The 24,731-nt window shown below is 39.6% G+C and overlaps 1 long non-coding RNA gene, 1 other non-coding gene and 1 pseudogene across 2 annotated transcripts in view; 1 reads left to right on the forward strand and 2 right to left on the reverse strand.

Moving 5' to 3' along the window:
• Positions 1–8,972: 8,972 nt before the first annotated feature.
• LOC100429440 (mitochondrial carrier homolog 2 pseudogene) lies at positions 8,973–9,852 on the forward strand (annotated as a pseudogene).
• Positions 9,853–12,309: 2,457 nt separating this feature from the next.
• Positions 12,310–24,731, reverse strand: part of LOC144333242 (uncharacterized) — a 30,572-nt gene continuing 18,150 nt past the window's right edge. Inside the window, exon 3 of the long non-coding RNA XR_013401754.1 lies at positions 12,310–12,558. This is a non-coding gene — a long non-coding RNA (uncharacterized LOC144333242). The remainder of the gene's footprint in view (positions 12,559–24,731) is intronic.
• Positions 23,102–23,204, reverse strand: LOC114671228 (small nucleolar RNA U13). The gene has a single exon (XR_003721110.2). It is a non-coding gene; the product is annotated as a small nucleolar RNA U13 (small nucleolar RNA).

Below are 24,731 nucleotides of genomic sequence, written 5' to 3' on the forward strand. Positions count from 1 at the left end.
TTACACCTGTGGTACCAGTAAGAAAAGCCTGCATAAAATAAAAATTATATGTTTCTGTGAGAATAGCAAGTAGTGGCAGATGCAAGGAAGCCTTAATGAACTGAATTTCAGAGCCAAGCAATCCATCCCTTTTGAAATGAGGAAAGAGTACATAAGTTCCCATTCCTGCAGGTGAGCACCTCGTCTCTATCTAGATGGATGAAGAAACCAGCTTCTTGTAGTTCGGGAGATTTTCAGTGAAGGAGGTGATATTGTTTGGCTCTGTGTCCCCACCCAAATCTCATCTTGAACTTTAGCTCCTATAATCCTCACATGTCATGGGAGGGACCCAGTAGGAAGTAATTGAATCATGGAGGCTGGTTTTTCTCATGCTGTTCCCATGATAGTAAGTAAGTCTCATGAGATCTGAGGTTTTATGAAGGGCAGTTCCCCTACACACACCCTCTTTGCCTGCCACCATGTAACACATGACTTTACTCCTCAATTACCTTCCACCATAATTGTGAAGCCTCCCTATCCATGTGGAACTGTGAGTCAATTAAACCTCTTCCCTTTATAAATCACCCAGTGTTGGGTATGTCTTTATTAGCAACATAAGAACAGACTAATACTGGAGGAGAAATCAACCAGCCCTTATTCAGCAGTGAATGCTGGCAGGGAAGACTAGAGTCTGATACAGTCCCAGACGAAAAGCAAATTGCTTAACCCAACGGTACTCTCCTCTGCCCCAACCTCCAAATTATAGTGAGAAGGAGATAGTAGAGGACAGGCTGGAAAAAGAACATAATCACATCATCTCTCACATTCTCATGATGCTTGGATTCCAGGTATGTGTCAGATTGAAATCTGAGGTGAAGCTACAGCCCAACCTTCTCCAGTTTAAATATTAACATGGTTAAAAAGTCTGCAATGGAGGTTGGGAGTGTGGTTAATCACAGGTCAATTCAGTTTAATTAAAGCTATGATTCAGTACCAGCTCAACCCCCTTCTAGGAGATAGCTAAACAATTAGTTCCTTCAGCAGAAGTTACACTGTCTGGATAATAAACAAAACTAAAAATAATGTACTTCAGTCTCTGCTGTTCTTTTATATACAATATCCAGAATACCATTAAATAAGTATAAGACATGCAAAGAAACAGGATATTTAAGAGAAAATATAGTCACTAGAATCAAACCAATAGATGATCCAACTGTTGGAATTAGCAGAAAAAGATTTTAAAACAATTGTTATAAATATATTTTAAAATGTACAGAAAAAAATAGATACACTTAATGAAGAAGTAGAGTTTTCTTAGAGGGAAAAAAATAGAAACACTAAAAAAGAGCCAAATGGAAAATTATAGGACTATAGGAATACAATATCCAATAAAATATTTATTAAAGAAACTTAAGAACAGTAGGTTAGTCATAATTATGTACTGTTCAGATCTCCTACTCTGGGGAGAAAAATTGACTGACAGCTCAGCTACTATTTCTATGGATCTACTGTAGCATTCACACCAAGACAAGCCACTATAGACTGATCCAGCCATTCGCTAAGAATAATAGATCCATTAATGCAAGCCCATTCCTGTGAGTTGTTGGATGCCTCCAGTGGGTGACTTTGGTTAAGAAATCCATCAGTCTGGCAAAATTGTTTATAGATCTTTGCAGCAGTCCTAGACTTTATCAACACAATCCTCCTTCCTTTCCATTCTCTCCCACAGGCTTGAAACTTCAATCATGGCCTGAAAGTTCTCTCTACTTTCCTCTGTTTCCTCATCTTTTATCCTTCACAGACATTTCCCAAATGTATCTTTTGGAAGTCTAACCCCATCTTTGCATCTGATTCTCAGTGGATCCAAACTAATAGAAGAAGATTGTACACTTCACAAGGCAGTAAAAATGAACTTGAAAATAGATTAGTAGAGACCTTATAGCCTGAATCTCAGAGATGAAGATGATTGAAAGGAGAAAAGGGGCCAGGTGCAGGGGCTCATTCCTATAACCCCAACACATTTGTAGGCCAAGGTGGAAGGATCACTTGAGGCCAGGAGTTCAAGACCTGCCTGGGCAACATAGCAAGACCACATTTCTACCAAAAAAAAAAAAAAAAAAAAAAAGTTTGAAAATTAGCCAAGCTTGGTGGTGCAGCTACTCAAGAGGCTGAGGCAGGAGGATTGCTTGAATCCTGGACTTTAGGACTGCAGTGGGCTATAAATATGCCACTGCACTCCAGCCTGGGCAACAGAGCAAGACCCTGTCTGGAAGCAAGGAAGGAAGGAAGGAAGGAAGGAAGGAAGGAAGGAAGGAAGGAAGGAAGGAGGGAGGGAGGGAGGGAGGGAGGGAGGGAGGGAGGGAAGGAGGGAAGGAAGGAAGGAAGGAAGGAAGGAAGGAAGGAAAGCAGGAAGGAAAGAAGGAAGGAAGAGAGGGAAGGAGGGAGGGAGGGAGGGAGGGAGGGAGAGATGGAGGGAGGATCAATGTCCCAAGGGATCATATTAACTAGTCTAGTGCATTTGAAGTCTCAGAAGGAAAGGAGAAAGAGAAATGTTTGAAGAGGTAATGGCTGAGCAAATTTCAAATTTGATTAGAAATAGCCACCCCAGGATCAAAAAACCTCAATAAAAATCAAGCAGAATGAACACAAACCAAACAACAATGAAACACGTTATGGTCAAATTGCTGAAAACCCAGTATAAAGATAAAATCTTAGATTCAACAAGAGAAGAGGTGATGTTACATAGAAGGAACAACGATGGGGAGGTTCACTGACTTTTCATCAAAAGCAAAGTAAGCCAGACTGCAAATGGAGCAACAACTTTGACATGCTGAAGAAGGGAAATTGTCCATCTGGAGTTTTATAACCAGAAAAGTTGCACTTTATTTGTGGGGATGAGACGGAGATGTTCTCTGATTATCAAGGCTGGGATAGTTTATCGCCGGAAGACCCACACTACAGAGGATGTTAAAGGGGGACTTTAGATTGTGCAAACTTGGTGGAAGATAAAGGATCAGATCTAGAAGAAACACTGACAAGCACCAGAGATCGTAAATGTGAATGTTTTCTTTTTCTTTTTCCTCAACTTATTTGGTGGCAAGTGAACTGTTAAAAGCAAAAGTGAGTGTGTAACATATGCAGAAGTAAGATGTATGCAGATCATGGCACCCAAGTCCAGAGAAGATGGCTGGAGGCATATTGTTGTAGGATTGTTGCCTTTTTTGTGAGGTAGTATTATGTTATTTCAGACTAGACATTGGAGGGGTGGAATGCATATTATGATCCTACAGCAACCACTAGGGAAGTAAAACAAAGGGTTAAGACCAAAAACACAAAAATAATAAACTGTAATAACTATAAGCTTTTTTTTTAACCATGATCCACAATAAATATTTTATTTATTTAGTTAGTTATTGTTTGATTGATTGGAGACAGAGTCTTGCTCTGTCACCCAGGCTGGACTTAGGTGATGTGATCATAGATCACTGCAGCCTTGGACTCCAGAGCTCAAGCAATCCTCCCACCACAACCTCCTGAGTAGCTGGAACTACAGGCACAAGTCATCATGCTTGCTCAGCTGATTTTTTTTTTTTTTTTTTTTGAGACAGAGTCTCACTCTGCGGCTCAGGCTGGAGTGCAGTGGCACTATCTCGGCTCACTGCAAGCTCCTCCTCCCAGGTTCATGCCATTCTCCTGCCTCAGCCTCCTGAGTAGCTGGGACTACAGGTGCCCGCCACCACGCCTGGCAATTTTTTTTTTTTTCATATTTTTAGTAGAGATGTGGTTTCACCATGTTAGCCAAGATGGTCTCGATCTCCTGACCTCATGATCTGTCCACCTCGGCCTCCCAAAGTGCTGAGATTACAGGCGTGAGCCACCGTACCTGGCCGCTCAGCTGATTTTTAATTGTTCTGTAGGGACAGGTGTCTCATTACACTGCCCAGGCTGGTCTTGAACTCCTGGTCTCAAGCAATTCTCCCACCTTGACCTCCCAAAGTGTTGGCATTATACACATGACCCATTATGCACATGACCATTATGTGGAACAAGTGTTCCACAACTCTTTCTTATGCACAAACATATCATACAGAATACATTATTCAATGCAATATTTATGATTACTAAGTGCAATGAATATTTTCTATTCTATTTCAGTTTTTAACATCAATCATGACCTATTGAATCCATTTTTACTACTAAACTCCTGCACTGGATCACAACTTGCAATTGGAAAAACACTTTCGGGCAGCCTTTGCTATGTGTCATTTACTTCTTAATTTCTTTAAATTTTTATCTTGTTACTTGATTTTCACCAAGAAAAATCTCATGCATAAGATAAGCTATCCCCATTTTAGAAATGAGTAAACAGACTTGGAGAATGTAACTCACATCCCTAAGACCACAGGCTAGTAAGCAGAAAAGGGAGGATTTCAGTTTAGATATAAATATAAGAAATCCAACTGCAGAGCTCTTAAGAACTCCACCTTGATCACTAAATTTGAGGATCTGGATATCATGAATGGGTGCACGTACTCATACACATTTTTCTTGGGATAAAAGACTAGTTTTCATCTGCAACCTGAAAAAAGCAACTGAAGAATCACAATACTACACTGTTCTGCCCTAGTTTACTGCCCTAGTTTGTTTTTTCATGCCATACAACTAAGATCTGCTCATATTATTTGAGCAGACACTATTAAAAGCTCCAGTCACTTAACTATGATAGAACTCTAACCTGCAAAGCTTCACATCTTGTACTTTCCTTTGTATATGCTATTGGTGGGTGGGTGGCAACAGAAATCTACAAACATATAAAAGAGAAACTTCAAGCTACTGAGGCTATTTTTCAGCTCTAAGATTCTGTAAACCTATAATTGTAATCAAGGCCCCAGCCACCTGCTATCCTATAATGAAGCCACAAGATAGGCAGTTGTCTAAATTGCTCAGAAAGATATACAAAGACAGGGATTCCTTTGTTTCTTTGTTAGCCTTCCCTGGAGTTTTGCAAGACCTAATGTTAATTAGAGTCTCTTAGTGCAATTTAACCATATTCCTCTTATTGTCTATCATAGAGATAGAATAATCTAGCTTTCCACGGGATAATCTTTTTTTTAATATACTTATATACTTAAAGGTAACTATTTATTTATTCATGATTTAGCTTTTTCCTCTGTAGACTAAATAAATATAATCTCCTTAATTTTCCCCTACTGGTTTGATTTTCTTCATAATTATTTTTGTAGTGCTCCTTAGGAAACCCTCTTTAATTTCTACATTTTGAAGGGTGGATTCCCATATTGATCACATTACTCTGCTAAAGGCCTGACCAGTACCAGGTATGCCTGGATGATCCGCAGCTCTTGCTGGCTGTGCTTTCTAAGAGAAAGCTGAGTACAGGTTGAGCATCCCTAATCTGAAAATTCAAAATCTGAAACGCTCCAGAATCTGAAGCTTTTTGAGGGTCAACACTATGCCACAAGTAGAAAATTCCATATCTCACCTCATGTCAAAACTTTGTTTAATGCATAATATTATCAAAAAACATTATATGAAATTACCTTCAGGTTATGTTTATAAGGTGTGTAATAAATTTCATGTTTAGACTTCGGTTCCATCCCCAAGATATCTCATTATGCATATGCAAATATTCCCAAAACCTGAAAAAATAGCCAGTATCTAAACACTTCTGGTCCCAAGCATTTTGGATGAGGGATACTGATCTGTATTACGTTAACATTTCCGAAAGCATTATTGCCAGTTTCCTGGACTAGCAACAGCCAAGATTGAATCTCGCTCATACAAACTGCCATGAACCAGCTGGACCAATACCCTATATTCTCTTTTTAAAGGTATCTGCTCATATGCTTTTAAGACATTTAGGTTTCTTCTTTCATTATTGAATTCTCTTCCTTGTGGTTTGGGTTTTATTTTAATATTTCTCTATCGTGACATTATTTTTATTGATTTCAAGAGTTCCCTTTATAATAAGGATTTTAACTCTTTGATGGTTATGTATTTTTTTAAGTTTGTATGCAATGAAATATATTGCCAATTTTTTCTTTGCTTTTTCTTCCATTGTTTTTTACAAAGTCCTGATTTCAAGCCCAAGATCAATGAATAGTTATCTAATTTGTTTTAACTTTTTCAGGATTTCATACTTATTTGCAATCAACATTTTAATAATATAGTATTAATTTGGTATTTATCTTAGTGTGTGATATAGTAAAAAAAACTCACATATTTGTGTGTGAGAGACAATTTGCCAGATTTTCCCGTTCATCCCTTTTCCATTGATTTGTGCACTTTCTTTATCATATTTGAAGTTCTTACATAAAGGTATATGCTTCAGGGTTGCCTGTTGATCAATCCAAGTATGAATATACTTTTTATATATATGGCTCTTAAGAAATAAACCTTCCAGTCAAAACATAGGCAAAGACTTCACAAAAGAAGAAAGAAGATTCTCAACAAATGTGAAAAGATTCAATTTCATTAGAAATCAAAAAATTATATACAACTTTTTCTGTTAAATCATCAAAAGTTTTTTCAAAATTATTACAATGTTAGTGTTGTTGAGATTGTTTAAAATCGTACAACTTCAAACACTGCTGTTGGTGTTCTTTTTACTAAGATTTTCTTTTGATAATTTTTAAACCAGTAGAAAATCTAAAAGTATAGTAAAATGAACACCCACATACCCCTCACCTTTTCTGTGTCAACTTCCCTGGGCCAAGTGGAGCCTAGCTTAAACATTTCTGAGTTTGTCCATGAGCAGGCTTCCAGATAAGATTGATATTTGAATCAGTGACCTCAGTAAAGAAGACTTGCCCCCATCCTAGTGGGGGTGGGCCTCATCCAATCAGTTGAGGACCTTTGCCTTTCTACCAAATAGAACAAAGAGTGAAGGAGGATTTCATTCTTTTTGCTTACTACCTGCCTGCTTGACTTGCACACTGATCTTCTGCCCTTGGACTTATACTGACACCATCAGCTCTTCTGGTTCTCAGGCCTTCAGACTTGGATTGGAATTACACCATGGGCTTTCCTGGGTCTCCAGCTTGTAGATGGCAGATTATGAGACCTCTTAGCCCCCATAATTGCACGAGCCAATTCCTCATAATAAATCTTTATATGCACACACACATATATATGTGTGTATATATGTATATATATATATAGGTATATGTGTGTACATATATATATGGGTGTGTGTGTGAGACACACACATATGTATATGTATTCTATTGGTTCTATTTCTCTGACAAATCCTAATATGTCTGTACTGTAAATATTTGTCACATTTGCTTTCTCTTTCTCTCTGTCTCTTTTCTTTCTCTTTCTCTCTCTTACTGCATGTGTGCATGTGTGTGTGTATCTGTGGGTTTATGTATATACAAATATGTATGTTTATATGTATAATAATATATAACATTTTTGCTACACCACCTGAAACTTAGTTGCAGACATCATGATACTTCACCTTCAAAGATTTTAACCTGCAATGGTTGGTGTTTTAAACGTGAACCATATATTTAAAACAATTTGGAAACATGTATCACAACCTTCAAGATGCAAAACTGGCATAATAATTTCGCTTGTAAGCATTTGTTTAAAATATATTTTATTTTCATTTCTCAATTTTGAGCCTACTTCTCATGACATCCAGTATAACATTAGTTTCATATTTATGATTCAATAGAAAAGTACTCACATAATTATAAAGGAAATATATAAAATTAATTTTAGCTTTTGACACTAAGGAAACACATGTGTGTGATAGCTTTTTCTCCAGAAATTTGTTCTTTCATTTATTTATGTATCCTACTAATATGTACTGAGCACTGTACTATAGCAAAATAAATAAGATATGGACTTACTTTCCAGAGGCTGTCATCATGAATGACTTTTTAGGCCACTTCTAGAAATTTAGCCTTTTCTTAGATGAGGAAAAGGATTGAAGAATTTTAGATATAGATCTAATTTGATTTGCATTTTAGAAAGATCATTATAAATACAACTTATAAGATAGATTGAATGGGAAAAAGATTTGTTAAGAAAAGTAGTTGGGAGGCTGCTGTAGTAATACAGGTGGTTGGATTGAGAACAGAGATAAGCAAATAGATTTAAGAGAAATGAACAAGGAAGAAATACTAGCAGATGAAGAAGATTTGTGGAACATCTGATTAAATGAAAAGGAGGACTGAAGAGTCCCCACCAGGTTTCTGGATCTCGGCTGCTGGGTTGGTGGTAGTGCCATCCCTGGCTAGAGAAATAGAAACACACAGTTTAGGGAGGAAGGGCAGTCCACTCATGAGTTCAGTTTGGCATATGTGAGATGTTCAATAGGTAGGATTGTGTGAATTTTGATATGGACTTAGAAGACATCAGTGTTTATTCAGAAGTTAATGTCATAGGAGTAAACAAAATCGTATAAGAACAGTGTGGAAGGTAAGAAGAAAATTGAGGCTGGATCTCTAAAAAACAGTTATATTCAAAAGTTAGACAAATGAGGATGATGAACAGGAGCAGTCAGAGAAGTAAGAGGGTACCCAGGAAAGATTGGTGATAGAGAAGCCAGAGGAGGACATGGTTTCAAGAAGGCAGAGTCACAATGGTGCCCCACACTTCACAGAGGTCAAGATGATAAGAGCTGGAACAGCCCTTCGGCTTTAGCCACGAGGAACTCCATGGTGACTTTTTGTCCAGAGCAATTTTCTCAACCTTGGCACCACTGACACATAGGGCTGAATAACTTGATGATGGGGGCTGTCCTGTGCATGATGGAATGATTAGCAAAATCCTTAGCCTCTACACATTAGATGACAGGACCAACCCCATTTCCCCTGTCCATCCCCCATTTGTGCCAACCTAAAATGTCTCCAGACATTGCCAAATGTCCGTTGGGAAGCAAATCATCCCAAGTTGAGAACCACCGGCCAGAGTAATTTCAGTAGAAAAATTCAAAATAAATCCATACTGTAGCAGGTGCCATCATGGCAGACACAGCCAGTCAAGTCCTCCTTGGTTCTGGTCTCACCATCCTGTCCCAGCTGCTCATGCAGGATATAAGCCTCTTCCTCCACAAATAGGATGCAATATGTTTGGATGGCAAGTATTTCAACTTCCTGGTCTCTTTTGTTACACTCAATACATTGCCAGTATCAATGTATGGGCTTTTCACAGGCTTAACTCTAAGACTGTGTTCGGGAGGCCTTCAAACTGTGGCCCATGGAAAAGTTTTACAGCATTCCCAGGAGTGGACGAGGACCTGGAAATGTACAGAAAGAAGTCTCGTCTTCCTTTGAGTTATCAAGGAGACAGCTTGAGAGATGATGGCTCGTTCTACTGCTAGCCTCATCACACATTCCTTCCACGTGATCACTCTGAGACCTGTGGTACAATTCATTGGCAGAGGACCTAAGTACTGCGGACTTAGTGACTTCATAACCGTATATCAGAAAGAGGGCATCCTAGGGTTTTTCCTGGGACTGGTTCCTCACCTCCTAGGTGACATGATTTCTTTGCGGCTGTGTAGCTCACTGACCTGCCTCATCAATACCTATGCCCTGGACGGCAGGGTTTCTACCATGAATGAAATAAAGTTATTCTCAAGCTGTCACAAGATTTTTGCTGGCATGTTGACCTGTCCCTTTGTGCTTGTCTCTAATCTTATGGCTGTCAACAACTGTGGTCTTGCTGGTGGATGCCCTCCTTGTTCCCCAATATATACTTTGTGGATAGATTGTTGATGCATGCTACAAAATCAGGGAAATATGAGCCCAGGAAATAGCTTGCTTTTCCAGAAGCTCCCCTTTGGGAAGACTTATTCATGTGATTTGAAGATGTGGGGCAGAGACAGTGACATTTCTATAGTCCTAGATGCACAAAATTGTGTCAGAAAATGTTGATTTCCATACAGTGTGATACACTTTAATAACAATCATTTAATCTTGGGGGGGAAAAAAAAACAGACTACAAAGGGTTATGAGTGAGCAGGTAGTGCAAAGTGAAGTCAGCAGCTTAGCTGAAAAAAGAGAGAGAGAGAGATAGTAATTAGAAGAGAATGTATGATTAATGGAGGATTTGGTTTTTTTTAAAAAAAAAAGATGAAAGAGGCTAGAACGTGCCTAAATGACGACAAGAAGATCCAACAAAGAACTTATATTTGGAAGTGGCTAACAGATAGAGCAAGGAAACAGGGAAACAGGAGGGAATGGGGTACAGAGAATCTCCTGAACAGGTTTTCCTTAAGGATAGCTTTATAATGTTGGGAGGGACTCAGGACTTTCCAAGAATTTCCCTCTGTTTGCCTTTATTGTTTCTGTGAAATAGGGAACAATCTGGAGAGTGAGAAGAAAGTAGAAAGGCAAAGGCCCTACGACAGTGAAAGTTTTCAGTGGCCCTGATTGGAGCCCAGATCATTCTTTTCGGGAGATTTTTGTTTTGTTTTGTTTTGTTTGTTTTTTTTGTTTGTTTTTTTGTTTTTGAGACGGAGTCTCGCTCTGTCACCCAGGCTGGAGTGCCGTGGCGCGATCTCAGCTCACTGCAAGCTCCGCCTCCTGGTTTCACGCCATTCTTCTGCCTCAGCCTCCCGAGTAGCTGAGACTACAGGCGCCCGCCACCTTGCCCGGCTAGTTTTTTGTATTTTTCAGTAGAGACGGGGTTTCACCGTGTTAGCCAGGATGGTCTCGATCTCCTGACCTCGTGATCCGCCCATCTCGGCCTCCCAAAGTGCTGGGATTACAGGCTTGAGCCACCGCGCCCGGCCTTCAGGAGACATTGACAACACAGTTGAAGCTGGAGATCATGAATGGTCAGTGATAAAAATGCTCTTACGCCGTTTTTTTTACCCCCCCAGAAGTTTTCAGCAACCCAGGAACACATATGCAGGAGATTAATAGTGAGATTGATCAAGACTTTGGTTTTTGCCAGGTGAGTGTGATGGGCAGTCAATGTAGCAGGAAAGTTAAGTATTTGAGAAAGTTGGATATTTTTTGTTTTTCTTGTTTTTGTTGTTTTTTGTTTTTGGTTTGTTTCTTTTTGACAGGATCTCACTCTGTCGCCCGGGCTGGAGTGCAGTGGCACAATTATAGCTTACTTCAGCCTTGACCTCTCAGATTCAAGTGATCCTCCAACCTCAGCCTCCCAAGTAAGTGGTACCACATCCATTCACCACCAAGAATAGCTGAATCTTTAGGAAATGGATTGCTCCAAATGCTCATCTGGAAGAAAAAACCTGCAATATGTCCTCATATCACATATAAAATGTATATAACATATCATATTACATGTATTACATTATTCCACAGTTTAAAGTCTTAAACAATAAGACCAAAAAAAAATAGAAAATGTATAATTTATATAATCTAGAGAAGAAAGGTCTTCCTAAAAGAAGATTATATAAATGTATAATTATATAAATGTATAATTTTTATTATACATTTATATTATATTATATAAATGTATATAAATGTATAATTATAAATGTATAATTATAATTATATAAATGTATAATTTAATAGATTATATAAATGTATAATTTATATAATCTAGAGAAGGAAGTTCTTCCTAAAAGCAAAACAGGATGCCCAGAAATCATACATAAAATTAATTTATGTGCATTTTGAAAAATTTTTCAAAGCAAATAAATGACACCATTAAACAAAGTTAGAAGGCAAAACACAGGCTGCAGTGCATATGATAAAGAGCTCCCACTAATGAATAAGCAAAGTGCTAACATCTCAGTGGAAAAATGGGCAAATATATAAACAATGTTATCACAAAGGGAAATTCAAAGGATAATAAATATATGAAAATACACACAACCTAACAAATAGCTAGAGAAATGCTAATTAAAATATTGACGAGATTCCATTTTTTGCCCATCAAATTGGCAAAAATTGAAGGATATGTACAATTTCAGTGAGAAGGTGAGGAAATGAACCCATGGCTGATGGGACTGGAAATTGCCATTCTCTTTTGGGAAATCAATAGCAACATATACTGAAGGGTAAAACACATATGAGGAAGCATTACCAATATCATGTTTGAGAGAAACAAAAGCACCGACATTTATGTGTGTATGTGTAAATATAAGTATGTATGTATATACTTATAACATGAATGCATATATAAGAATCTTTATTGTAGCATTATTTTAAAAATCACAAAAAAGGCTGATTGTCCAAAAATGGGAAATAATTGAATTAACTACAAGACATTTATACAACAGAATATTATTACAACCACCCAACAGGTTCACCTTGCCCACTGCCTAGACAGAGCCAATTTATCAAGACAGAAAAATTGCAATAGAGAAAGCACTTAATCCACACAGAGCTGCTGTACAGGACACCGGAGTTTTATTATTATTCAAATCAGTCTCCCTGAAAATTTGGGGATCAGAGTTTTCAAGGATAGTTTGGTGGGTAGGGTGCCAGGGGATGGGAAGTACTGATTAGTTGGGTCGGAGATGAAATCACAGGGAGTCAAAGCTGTCCTCTTGCACTGAGTCAGTTTCTGGGTGGGAGCCACACGTAGCGATCTGGGTGGTGCCAGCTGATCCACCGACTGCAAGGTCTGCAAAACATCTCAAGCACAGATTTTAGGTTTTACAATAGGATGTTATCCCGAGGAGTCATTTGGAGGAGTTTAGAATCTTGCAGCCTCCAGCGGCATAACTCCTAAACCATAATTTCTCATCTTGTGGTTAATTCATTAGTCCCGCAAAGGCAGTCTAGTCCCCAGGGAGGAAGGAGGTTTGTTTTGGCAAAGGGTTGTTATCACCTTTGTCTCAAAGTTGAACTATAAACTAAGTTCCTCCCAAAGTTAGTTCAGCCTATGCCCAAGAATGAACAAGGACAGCTTGGAGGTTAGAAGCAAGATGGGGGCGGTTAAGTCAAATTTCTTTTACCATCATAATTTTCTCAGTTACAGTTTTTGCAAAGGCAGTTTCATTGTGCTACTATAAATATAATTGGTGGGCTCTATATTAGTTGACCTGGAGGGACACCCAGAAGAAATATTAAGTGAAAGAAAACAAGTTTCAAATGTATGTGTGTTAGGTGATTTCATCAACACACATATGGAACATGCATTTATGTTTCTTTGTATGAGTATGAAGAAAAAATAGACATAGGACCGTAGATCAAACCATGGCTGATGGGACTGTAAATTGCCATCTTCTTTTAGGAAATTTGTTTTTAAAAGGAGTAAAAATGGATTGGATGGGGTAAGAGAAGATTGTCAACTTTTTCTCTATAAATTTTAGGTTGGTTTCAAAGCATGCTTCACATTAATAATTTTTAAAAATTGAATTTAAAAATACAAGACTAAAGCATGAAATGATAATTCACAAACTGTCAAGAAAACAGCAGATACCAGCGATGATCCATCCTCATTTTTCTATATAAGTATAATATATAGGAACATTGTTAAAATGAAAGCACATATCACATCTCACTACTTAACAAAAGAATTACTTTCATGTCAGAGGTGTCAATTTGCACCTGAGTAGTTTCTGCCACCATAGGATTCAGACATGTCTGGACACGTGTAGAGGCTAAAGGATCAGGCCCACTGGGGGTTGATCTGCATGAGGGAAGACTAAGGAGCCTCCTAAGAAAATCTCATCTTAAACTAGTTAGAGTTGCACATATGTTTTTGGTCAAACAGTATTGAAAGGGGTGGCATGATTTTAAGCACAGCATAAAGACAAAAGGTAAACATCCTTACTATTTAATGTTTTTCCACCCAATCCCTAGGCCTGAGTTCTAGGACCAGGGACAGTTGTATTAATTGAACTGATAGGCTCCATACAAAAACATCTCTGAGATGTTGAGGAGGCAAGATAAAGCAAATTGGGGACCTGCATAAAGTGTGGCACTAAAGAGGGTGTCAGCATAGTGGGATTTCAGGGGCATTCAGTGGGGGTTGGGCCTCAGCAAAGTATATTGGAGGCAGAGGGAAGCCCCTCTACATTCTGCTTTATTCACTTGACATTAATATTACACATTTCTCTCCATTTCTATGGTCTTATCTGTCATTTTTAATGAATAAATACTATTTTATTGATATATGTGTATTTATATTTATTAACCTCTCATCTGTTTTTTTTTTTTAACTGCTTGAGTTAATTTGGACTGCTATAACAGAATACATACACTGAGTGGTTTATAAACAACAGCAATTTATTTCTCATAGTTCTGGAGACTGGGAAAGACAACATCAAGGTACTAGCAGATTCAGTGTCTGGTGAGGGCACCCTTCTTGGTTCATAGACAGCTGTCTTCTCTCTGTGTCCTCACATGGTGGAACAGGCAAGGAACCCTCTGAGACCTCTCTTCTGAGGGCACTAATCCCAATCATGAGGACTCCTCCCTCGCCACCTAGTCACCTCCCAAGACCTCACCTCCTAATACCATCACCTTGGGGGTTAGGATCTCAACAAATGAATTTCAGGGGGCAGGGCCTGAACATTCAGGCCACAGCATCTACTATTACAGAACTTCATATGTATAGCTTTGTTTTGATGCTCAATTGTTTTCTTAAATTCCCAAGAGCATACACTGACAAGCTCAAAAGATTTGAACATTTGCCTGTGTGTAGTGATACACTAGACACAGTCACGTAGTTTTTCCAAAGCATTGAAGCAATTTAGCATGCCATCAGCAATGCTAAAGTTATCAAGATTTTGTCACAGATTAGACAGCTAGGTTTTATCTTTTGCATTTAACAAATATTTATTGAGTATCTACTATCTACTATGACCAGACACTCCTCGCATATTTCCCTCCAAGTTCCCATGTGGCTTCCTGAGTCCTGGAATGATGGTCCTAAGCACCACGTTCTATAAGCGTCATGCCAAAAAATGTACTCACAGCCAAGAAAAATCCACCTGCCATGGGATCTTGTTTTCCCTAAGGGGAGAACTCCTATTTTCTAATGGCTCTTTGGGAGACACTGTCTCCATCTTCTCCTTTACCTGCAGAAGCAGTTTCCCTCCTTATCACTAAGGTTGATTTTCTAGGACAACTCTTCCAATCCTTTCTATATCCAGGGCTGTTTCCTCCCTCAGTGTTTTCTTCCTTTCTACCTCCTGGAGTAGAGGACCCTCCTAGAGAGAGATAGAAGTCCTGGGTAACCACATCCTGCCATATCCTACGATCATGGTGACTCTCCAGTCCCCAGAAACCCACCAGACCTAGGTGGGAGTGAGGTCAGCCCCCATTTTCCCTGTGCCCAAGCAGGTCCCGAAGATGCCAGCCCTGCTTCCTCCTAGAAGCTGGTCTTCCTCTGTCCTTCCCATAGCCTGCACTTTGGGAAGAACTGGTCCACTACTTTCAGCTCTCCAGTGAGAGTTTTCACCACAGATGATAGCCTCTGTTTGTCATGTTTGATGTGATTCTTTCCCATCTGCTGACCTAAGTTATTCTGTTCTTGTTGTTGCTCATGTGTTTGCAATCCTTTATGTAGCCAAATTTGTCAGTCTTTTTCTTTGTGATTTCTTCTGACACTTCGAAGTACAATTTTTTTAAAAAAAGGACAGTGTTTTCTCCAAAGATCTGACAATCAATAACTTATATTTCCTGTAAGGTTTCCTATTATCTAATACTTTAGCCATATAAAATTTATTTTGATCATGAGGTATTAAATTGCTGTATTAAATTGATTTTTTCGAAAAGAGATCTAGATAAGAATACTAAACAATGTGTATTAAATAATTCTTTATTTCATTGTTTTTCAAAGATGCCTCTTGTTATCTGTTATATTCTTATGTACAATATGTTTACTTCTGGACTATGCTGTTCCATTTAACTATATGCTTATTGGGGGAAGGTATACCTCCATTTATTTTTCTCTTTGTAAAATACTAGTTAATGCTCTTAGGTGAGCATGGGGGTGGCAAGTGCTAAATAAATGACATCTAGTTTTGTAAATAAAAATTACAATTATGTTAAGTTCAAATATCCTAGGAAGATTTTTGAGGTGGACAATAGTCAACCTATAAATTTGTTGAATGAGATAGAAGGCTTTCTGATTGATCATTATTTTCAAGGACAATAGTACACCTTTCCATTCATCTTCTCTAATATTATTCAGTAAAGTTTTATATTTTGTTTCTATTAGATAAGACATGCAACTGTTTCATAAGAATTCTTATCGTTAAATAATTTAGATAATATTATGTTATTCTGGTATAAATAAAAGGACTCCTGGTATATATTTGTATATACTGCATTCATCTGTCCATTTTATTGATGCCTATAGTTATTTTTTTTAGATTATTTCTTTTAGTTTTTAAAAGTATACAATCATAACATCTAAAAATGATATTTTAATTTTGTTTTCCAGTATTAATTCTTCTGAGTTTTTAAAAAATATTTTCTTGCATTGACCACAACTTCCAAAGTTGCGGTCATATATCTATGCATTGATCAAACCCATATGAGAATGATTGCCTTGGTTTTCTTACCGATTTGAAACAGAAACTTTCTAACAGGAGGAAGAAAAGGAGGCTTTGGAATAAGACTTGAAGATTGCTTAATGCTGATGGTGTCTCTTACAAGCTAGAAATCCAGAACAAATTCCACAACCTCCCTGAATCCCAGTTTCCTCACCAGGAAGATGAGGATATGAATACATCTCACAGTGTCATAGGAATAACTGAGATATCACCTGCAAAGGGCCTGGCACTCAAGGCAGACACAACACATTTTACTTTTATCTAGTCAAAGCGGTGAGATTTAAAGCCAGATCTACCTGACTTCAGACCCACACACATAACCCCGTGCTCTGCAGCCTGTTCAGGAGGAATTCCATTTCTGTGTAGGTCGTGCCCGTGTATGGAAACAAACATAGCCACAGATGTCTAGGTCTATCAGCCACAGCAAAATAAACCCTGAAAACTAAGCTATCTCTCTGTGAATATACCACATCATGCACAGCATCATGTACGGATTTGAAATGTCTGAACTCAAGCCAGCCTGACCAACACAGTGAAATCCTGTCTCTACTAAAAATATATATAAAAACAAAAAATAGCCAGGCATGCTGGTGGGGGCCTGTAATCCCAGCTGCTCAGGAGGCTGAGGCAGGAGAATCAGCTGTGAGCTGGGATCACACTTTTCCACTCCAACCTGGGCAACACAGCGAGACTCCGTCTCAAAAAAAAAAAAGAAAAGAAAAAAAAGAAAAATAATTGTCTAAAGTCTATCCAGTAAGTGCAAATTCTAAAGTAGTGGCTATCTCAAAGGAGGGTAAGCCAGAGATGAGATGAGAGGACAGAGGAAGAATATGAAAAGAAATGCAAGTCATTGATACTATTATGGTACTTAGATTGGGTGGTAGTTTCACAGGTGATCATTACAGTATCAGACTTTATAACATACATATATTTTAGTGTCATGTTTAGTATGCATGAAGTTTTATACAAAATATTAAACAAAGCCCCCAAAAAAATCGTCTGGCCAAGTTTAAAAGACCATGAGTATTCAATTAGCAAATCTTGACTGGGCACAGTGGCTCACACCTGTAATCTCAGCACTTTGGGAGACCAAGGTGGGTGGATCACGAGTTCAGGAGTTCAAGACCAGCCTGACCAAGATGGTAAAAACCCCGTCTCTATTAAAAATACAAAAATTAACCAGGCGTGGTGGTGGGTGCCTGTAATCCCAGCTACTCAGGAGGTGAGGCGGAGAATTGCCTGAACCTGGGATGTAGAGGTTGCAGTGAGCTGAGGTCACACCACTGCACTCCAGCCTGGGCGACAGAGCAAGACTCCATCTCAAAAAAAAAAAAAAAAAAAAAAAAAAAAAAAATTCCTATTCCCTCTACCCTGTATTCACTATTCACTGTACTCTACCCTACAGTGAACAAAAGGTACCTAAGCCAGGACATGCCCCTGCATCTTTTTTCCTGATAATCATATTTTCCTAGGCACAAGGCCTGAGAGTTACCAAACCTGATTTTTTGATAGTATTTGTTCTGGAAAATAAAACAAAATGCCTTTCTTTAAGGAATAGTCTTCCTTTTGTCAATGTTTCAAGGCGGAAAAAAAAGGAAGTTTAAAAAGCAGCCTGTTTCATTGTCACCAGTTCATAAACACTGTACTAAAGGGCAAGAACGACGCTTTATGCCTCTTGCAAAATCCCAAAGCACCCAGTGCAAGGCCCTGCACTTAGTAGGCGGACAATTGACGTTTGTTAATCAATGTATGAATGATGAGCCAAGTCTCATAGCTTCCATGGAGAATCTTAAATGTCATTCCTTTTGAAATGCGACCATGCTTCTCAACCTACTAAAAATTTCATAATGAACCACCCACAGACACAATCTTGTGTGAATATCCCCTGTGTTCCCCAAATCCTTTGTGACCTATGGACACAATTGCTAAACGTGAGTCATGCTTCTATCACTCCTACACAATGGGTATTTTTAATGCTACAGCATTTCCTGAAGTCAAGCGCTCAGGAAATGGTTTTTGCAATAATGACCTCAGCCTCCCCATGTTCCCCCCACCCCCACCACAGAATCCAAGAATAACTGAACAGGTGTCCAAATACCCAGAATTACCCAAGAAACCTCACAACCTGTCTTCTGTTTCCTATCAAAGTCATGAGGTTAACCCCTTGTCCTTTGGAGTTCGAAAGGAATGTGTCCAAGAACTGAACACACCCATAGCTGTGCTTTATTTGTATCAAGACACAGTTTATTTCCAAGATGTCAATGGTCTCCAGACCCCAGAACTAAATCTGTATACCATCATGGCTAAAAGTATGGGCTCTGGAATTCAAAAGCCTTAGAGACTGAGTTCTGACTCTGCCACTAAGTATGTGGCTTCAGCCAAGTCATTTAGCCTTTCAGAGCCTCAATAGTCTCATCTGTAAAATGGAATTAATGAAATAAACTATTTCTTGGAATGTGTGAAAATCACTCCTGTAAATGGCTGATCTGCAGGCCTGATGCACAGCAAAACGCCTAGTACTTGCTAAAAGTTATTGCGTCAGGTTTCCCCAGACTGAACCTTAGGCCTGGTCAGTTTCTCCTGGACAGCAGTTATTTTGACAGCTTAGGATCTTTAGGTGCCCACACACCTTCAGAACCTCAACCCATTCTTGAGAGCACTGTCTGGGCACCCTCTGAGGATCAGAAGCAGGAAGGGAGGTCAGATGGTGAGAGGATAAGGACTGTTGATATCCAAGGGAGGTTGTAAAACCACTTGGGCACACCCAGGTTCAAAACAAAGAAGCCATCACATGAGGGTGGGAGAAGAGGTATTTACTCAGTGAGGCCCCTTCCAGCCCTCATGGTAAAAGTCTACACTTGTTTAGAAAAGAGTATGTCTGTTTTACTATTTTATTTTTTAAAAAGGGAAGCTCAACAACAAAAACGATGTTGAAAATGACAATTTGACTATGGAAAGCAGGCTCCTGCTATTCTCATCAGACCATCTGACAAACTTCCCAAGGGAGTTTCCAAGGCCTCCCAAACAGTAACAGCAGAGCAGCCGCTCCAGAGGATGCCCCGGGGAGCTGCCAAACTGCAATTGCCCTGGAAATCAGATTCAAATAGCTCAGACACGAGGGCAAAGGGCGGGATGCATGCATCCCTAAGCACCAGCCCTTCAGCCTGGCAGAGGAGCACAGACAAAGCTGCCCCGGAAGAATTGCTTGGGAGGTGCAGATACGAAGAATAAGATCCTGCTGGCAGCGCTGGGAAACACAGCAGCAGTCGGCACACGCTGGCCTTGGCAGTCAGCAACCGCCTGGCTCAGGCTGAGCAAAACCTTTCTGTGAACATGGCATGAAAGCAGATCTCTCAGAGGCTCATGCTCCCTGAAGGTGAAAGATCAACAACAAAAAAGGCATTAACCCCTCTCCTAAATGATATTTCATGGCCATCAAATGGCCATCAAAGTCCCATCAAAGGAGCAGCTCATGTTCATAGGCCTGGGGGAGATGCTACCAGCAATTCAGACACATTGGCAGTCCCAGGGAGGAGGCCATAGCCTATGGGGCCTCTCTATGTATGAAGGGCAGCGCTTTGCATGACAAATGTTCCATGCATAATCTTGGAACATTGGCATAATTCTTTCTGGACCCAGTAATGATAATTACTCTCTGTCCTAATTAAGGAGAAAATAAAGTAGCTAATACTTTTATAAATCAACAAGTAGGATTAGTATGATGTACAAAGCGCCCTTGAGTTTGCTTCAGGAGACTTCCTCCTCTGTGTGACCACGAGTATATCATGGCGGCCCCCTGGGCTTTTGTTTCCTCATCCATAAATCCTTTCTTTAAGGGGACATCTTATGGGTTCCTTTGAGTGCTCCTATCCTAATTTACTATTCTTTTCCTTTAAAAATATTTGGTAAAGGCTTAGCATGCAGCAGTAAAATACACAGCATGATATGTAGTATTCTTACTTAAAATTTTATGCCTTTCAAGGGCGAAAGATGGTGGTCAGGTGACACTGATTTTCTCCTTGTATAGCTTCAAAGATTGTGTTATAGATGAGAAACTAGATATTCAAAGGCACAGAGAACATGTCATCATATCACTCAGATTAGAACTTCCAAGTGCTCACTTGTGATATGTAGTCTGGTGAGCCAGGCCTCAAAGTGTCCTACAAAAGAAATAGACAACATGGTTTCCGCCTTCTAGTATTTGGCAATTATTTGAGGAGCAATATGTTATTGGGAGGCTGAGGCAGGAGAATGGTGTGAACCCGGGAGGCGGAGCTTGCAGTGATCAAGCCACTGCATTCCAGCCTGGGCAACAGAGTCAGACTCCGTCTCAAAAAAAAAAAAAAAAGATGTTATCTGTTCCATTCATCTGGGGTCTTCATCATTTCCTTAAATAGGTACATTATCCATTCCTTCAATAACATACATATTCATTGTCCTTTATCCTCAAATAATTGCAAATACTATAAGGCAGAAACCAAGTTGTCTATTTCTTTTGTATCTCTGAAAGAATCATAGTACAAAATTTATAAATGAAATCATGTAGCTCTGTGCTATATGAAAATGATAACCTATGACATTTCAGCCACACCGTGTATTTGTTACCTAAATTGTCCTTTCTATTTACTTCCCAAGCATTTGAGCCACTTTTCCCCAGATTGAATTGTCTTTTTCTTTTGAGACGGAGTCTTGCTCTGTCACCCAGGCTGGTATGCTCACTGCAACCTCCACCTCCCGGGTTCAAGTGATTTAAGTCGAAATACCTGAACTTCAAGCCTCCCAAGACTTTAGCCTTCCATGTAGCTGGGATTACAGGCAAGTGCCACCATGCCCGGCTAATTTTTTTGTATTTTTAGTAGAGATGGGATTTCACCATGTTAGCCAGGATGGTCTCGTTCTCCTGACCCCGTGGTCCGCCCACTTCAGCCTACCAAAGTGCTGGGATTACGGGCATGAGCCACCGCGCTCGGCCTGAATTGCCCTTTAAAAGCTCCTTTTTTCCCTTGTAAGATCATAATATTCTATCTTCCACTATATCCATCCTGAGACAATAGCAACTGTGTGTGTTTATATGTGAATAAGGAAGATGTGTGTGTGTGTGTGTGAGAGAGAGAGACAGAGAGAGAGAGAGAGAGACAGAGAGAAACAGACAGACAGAGGCACAGAGAGATACGTGTGTTCTGATAAAGCAAGGTACATTAGATAATAGCCCACTGCACCTTGCATTAAGCAAGCCTGCCTGGGAAATGAGCAACTTTCTCAGGCCACTGCTCAACCTAGAGTGTTGACAACCTTGGGAGAGAAGACTTTAATTGCAGTCATTCCCTTATTCCCTCTGGATTGCTTGTTTATAGTTTGAAATTGCTGAACGAGTTCTGCAGGTTTTTCTTGTCCATTTGCTGAGCTTGAAGCAAGAAGGGAGATACCCAGGTTCACTGAACTGTAAACAGTACTTCTCAAGGTCAAACTGGAGACTGCAGAGAAGAGGGTGTGGGGGGGCAGGTTTCTGAATGTGGCAGACAACAATAACATATTGCATATATACTTTCCTGCAAGCCTGCACAGAAGAAAAGTGAAGAGAAAATAATATTGCAAAGAATCCTGTTCAAACTTGATTTCTTCAGTTTTTTTTTTTTTTTTTTTTTTGGCCAAACTTGAAGGTCAACTTTTTAAAAGTAATTAGACATCTAATCTGTGCTTTCCCCCACTGCCACAATCCCCAAACTTTGTCATTATATAAATATTATTTGAAGTTATAAAGAACACAAGCAAGTGGGCTAGATATTAACAAAAGATACTTCCAGAAACCGATGACCCAGGCAGCCCTGTTGTCTTGAAATAAACACGTGAAACTGAGCTCCACATCCTCAAGCTGCCATATATTCAGCACACTAACAGGTACAGGCACTGCTTTGCTCCAGACTGGTGGGAATGTGGCACTGAAGAAAGCCCAGGCTTTCTTCACTACGGAAGAGCTTACAATCTGGAGAGAGTGGTAACATGTACACAGCACATCACAGCACCATAAAGCCAGGTAAACACAAAGGGTAGACATGAGAAGACCCTCCTTTTAATGGTTTAATTTTTAAGAACACTATTCACCAACTGTAGATTTAGGAGAGGAGAGGTTGTTTATTTGTTTTAAGTAGAAATACCCGAACTTCAAGCCCATGTTTACCCTTTCCTAGCCTTGAGATCTGAGTCAAATGACATCGCCCAGTGGACGGCAGTTTCCTCATGGGTGAGATCAGAGTGTTGGTGTAGACCATGAGTTAACAAGTAACAACAGCTAGGGGTAAAAATCCAGCTCACAACTGGTTTTGTAAATAAGATTGCTGGAACACACCACGCCCATTCATTTACATATTGTCTATGGCTGCTCTCACTCTACGGCTGCCAGGTAGTTATGATATACGGTCCACAAAGCCTAAAATATTTACTATCTAGCCCTTTATAGGGTTCCTGACTCCTGGTGTAGCCAGTCTCTAAGGTCTCTTCCAGGGGCTTGCAAGATTTTATGCACTTGAAAATTTGAAATAACCACGCAAATGGAAGAAATGTCAAAAAGCGCATGCTAGGTCCCAGATGACAGCAGTTCCCCTTGCTTTATCTCATCAACAGGAAACACGTACTCCAAGGGGTCTCAACTCGACTCAGAATCACCTGGGGAGAATTTTATTTGTCGTAACAAGGCTTGAGGGAGGCACATTTCACACATTAGTATGAAAACCCAATCATCATGCTTTGGAGAATTTTGGGTTTTTTTTAATGTCAATGCCCAGGACCCAATGTCTAGAGTTTCTGATTTAATTGCTATAGAGTGTAGGCCGGGCGCGGTGGCTCAAGCCTGTAATCCCAGCACTTTGGGAGGCCGAGACGGGCGGATCACGAGGTCAGGAGATCGAGACCATCCTGGCTAACACGGTGAAACCCCATCTCTACTAAAAAATACAAAAAAAAACTAGCCGGGCGAAGTGGCGGGCGCCTGTGGTCCCAGCTACTCGGGAGGCTGAGGCAGGAGAATGGCGTAAACCCAGGAGGCAGAGCTTGCAGTGAGCTGAGATCCGGCCACTGCACTCCAGCCTGGGCGACAGAGCCAGACTCAGTCTCAAAAAAATAAATAAATAAATAAATAATTGCTATAGAGTGGAGACCTGGTATCAGCTGTTTTTAAATACTGTCCAAAGAGTCTGGGCATGGTGACTCATACCTGTAATCCCAGCACTTTAGGAAGCCAAGGAGGGTAGATCACTTGAGGCCAAGAGTTCAAGACCAGCCTGGTCAACATGGTGAAACCCCCGTCTCTACCCAAAATACAAAAACAATTAGCCAGGCATGGTGGTAGATGCCTGTAGTCCCAGCTACTCAGGAGGCTGAGGCAGGAGAATCACTTGAACCCGGGAGGCAGACGTTGCAATGAGCTGAGATCTTGCCACTGCACTCCAGCCTGGGTGACAGAGTGGGACTATGTCTCAAAATAAAATAAAATAAAATAAAATTAGCCAGGGGTGGTGGCATGCGCCTGCAGTCCCAGCTACTCAGGAGGCTGAGGCAGGAGAATTGCTTGAACCTGGGAGGCAGAGGTTGCAGTGAACCAAGATCGCACCACTGCACTCCAGCCTGGGTGATAGAGTGAGACTCTGTCTCAGGAAAAAAAAAAAAAAAAACTGTCTGAAGAATTCTACCTTGCACTCAGGGTTAATTTAACAAAGGCTTAAACATAATACCAAGATATGGAATCAACCTAACTGTCCATCAGCAGATGAATGGATAAAGAAACGTGATCAAAATGCACAACGGAGTACTATTCAGCCTTTAAAAATAAGAAAATCCTGTCACTTTCAACAACACGGATGAGCTTAAAGGACATTACGTTAAGCGAAATAAGCTAGGCACAAAAAGACAAATACCATATGTTCTCACTTATATGTGGAATCTAAAAAAGTTGACTTCATAGAAGTAGAGAGTAAACTGGTGATTACCAAAGGCTCGGGAAAGTGGGGATGGGGTTGGGGAGATGTTGGTCAAAGGATATAAATTTTTATCTAGACAGAAGAGTAAGTTCAAGATATCTATTTTATGTCATGGTAACTATATTTAATAATAGTATATTATATACTTGAAAATTACAAAAAATTAAAAAATATTAAAAATATATGTGAAGCAAAAGCTATTAAAAAAATAAGGAAATTGAACAAAACTATAATATTAGAAGGGTATTTTAGTACAAAGCTTATGACCTTGGATAGTTCAAGCTGACCAAGGAGATGAAATAAAGATACAAATA

Source organism: Macaca mulatta, chromosome 11 (genome assembly GCF_049350105.2).
Source record: "Macaca mulatta isolate MMU2019108-1 chromosome 11, T2T-MMU8v2.0, whole genome shotgun sequence".
Classification (NCBI taxonomy): domain Eukaryota; kingdom Metazoa; phylum Chordata; class Mammalia; order Primates; family Cercopithecidae; genus Macaca; species Macaca mulatta.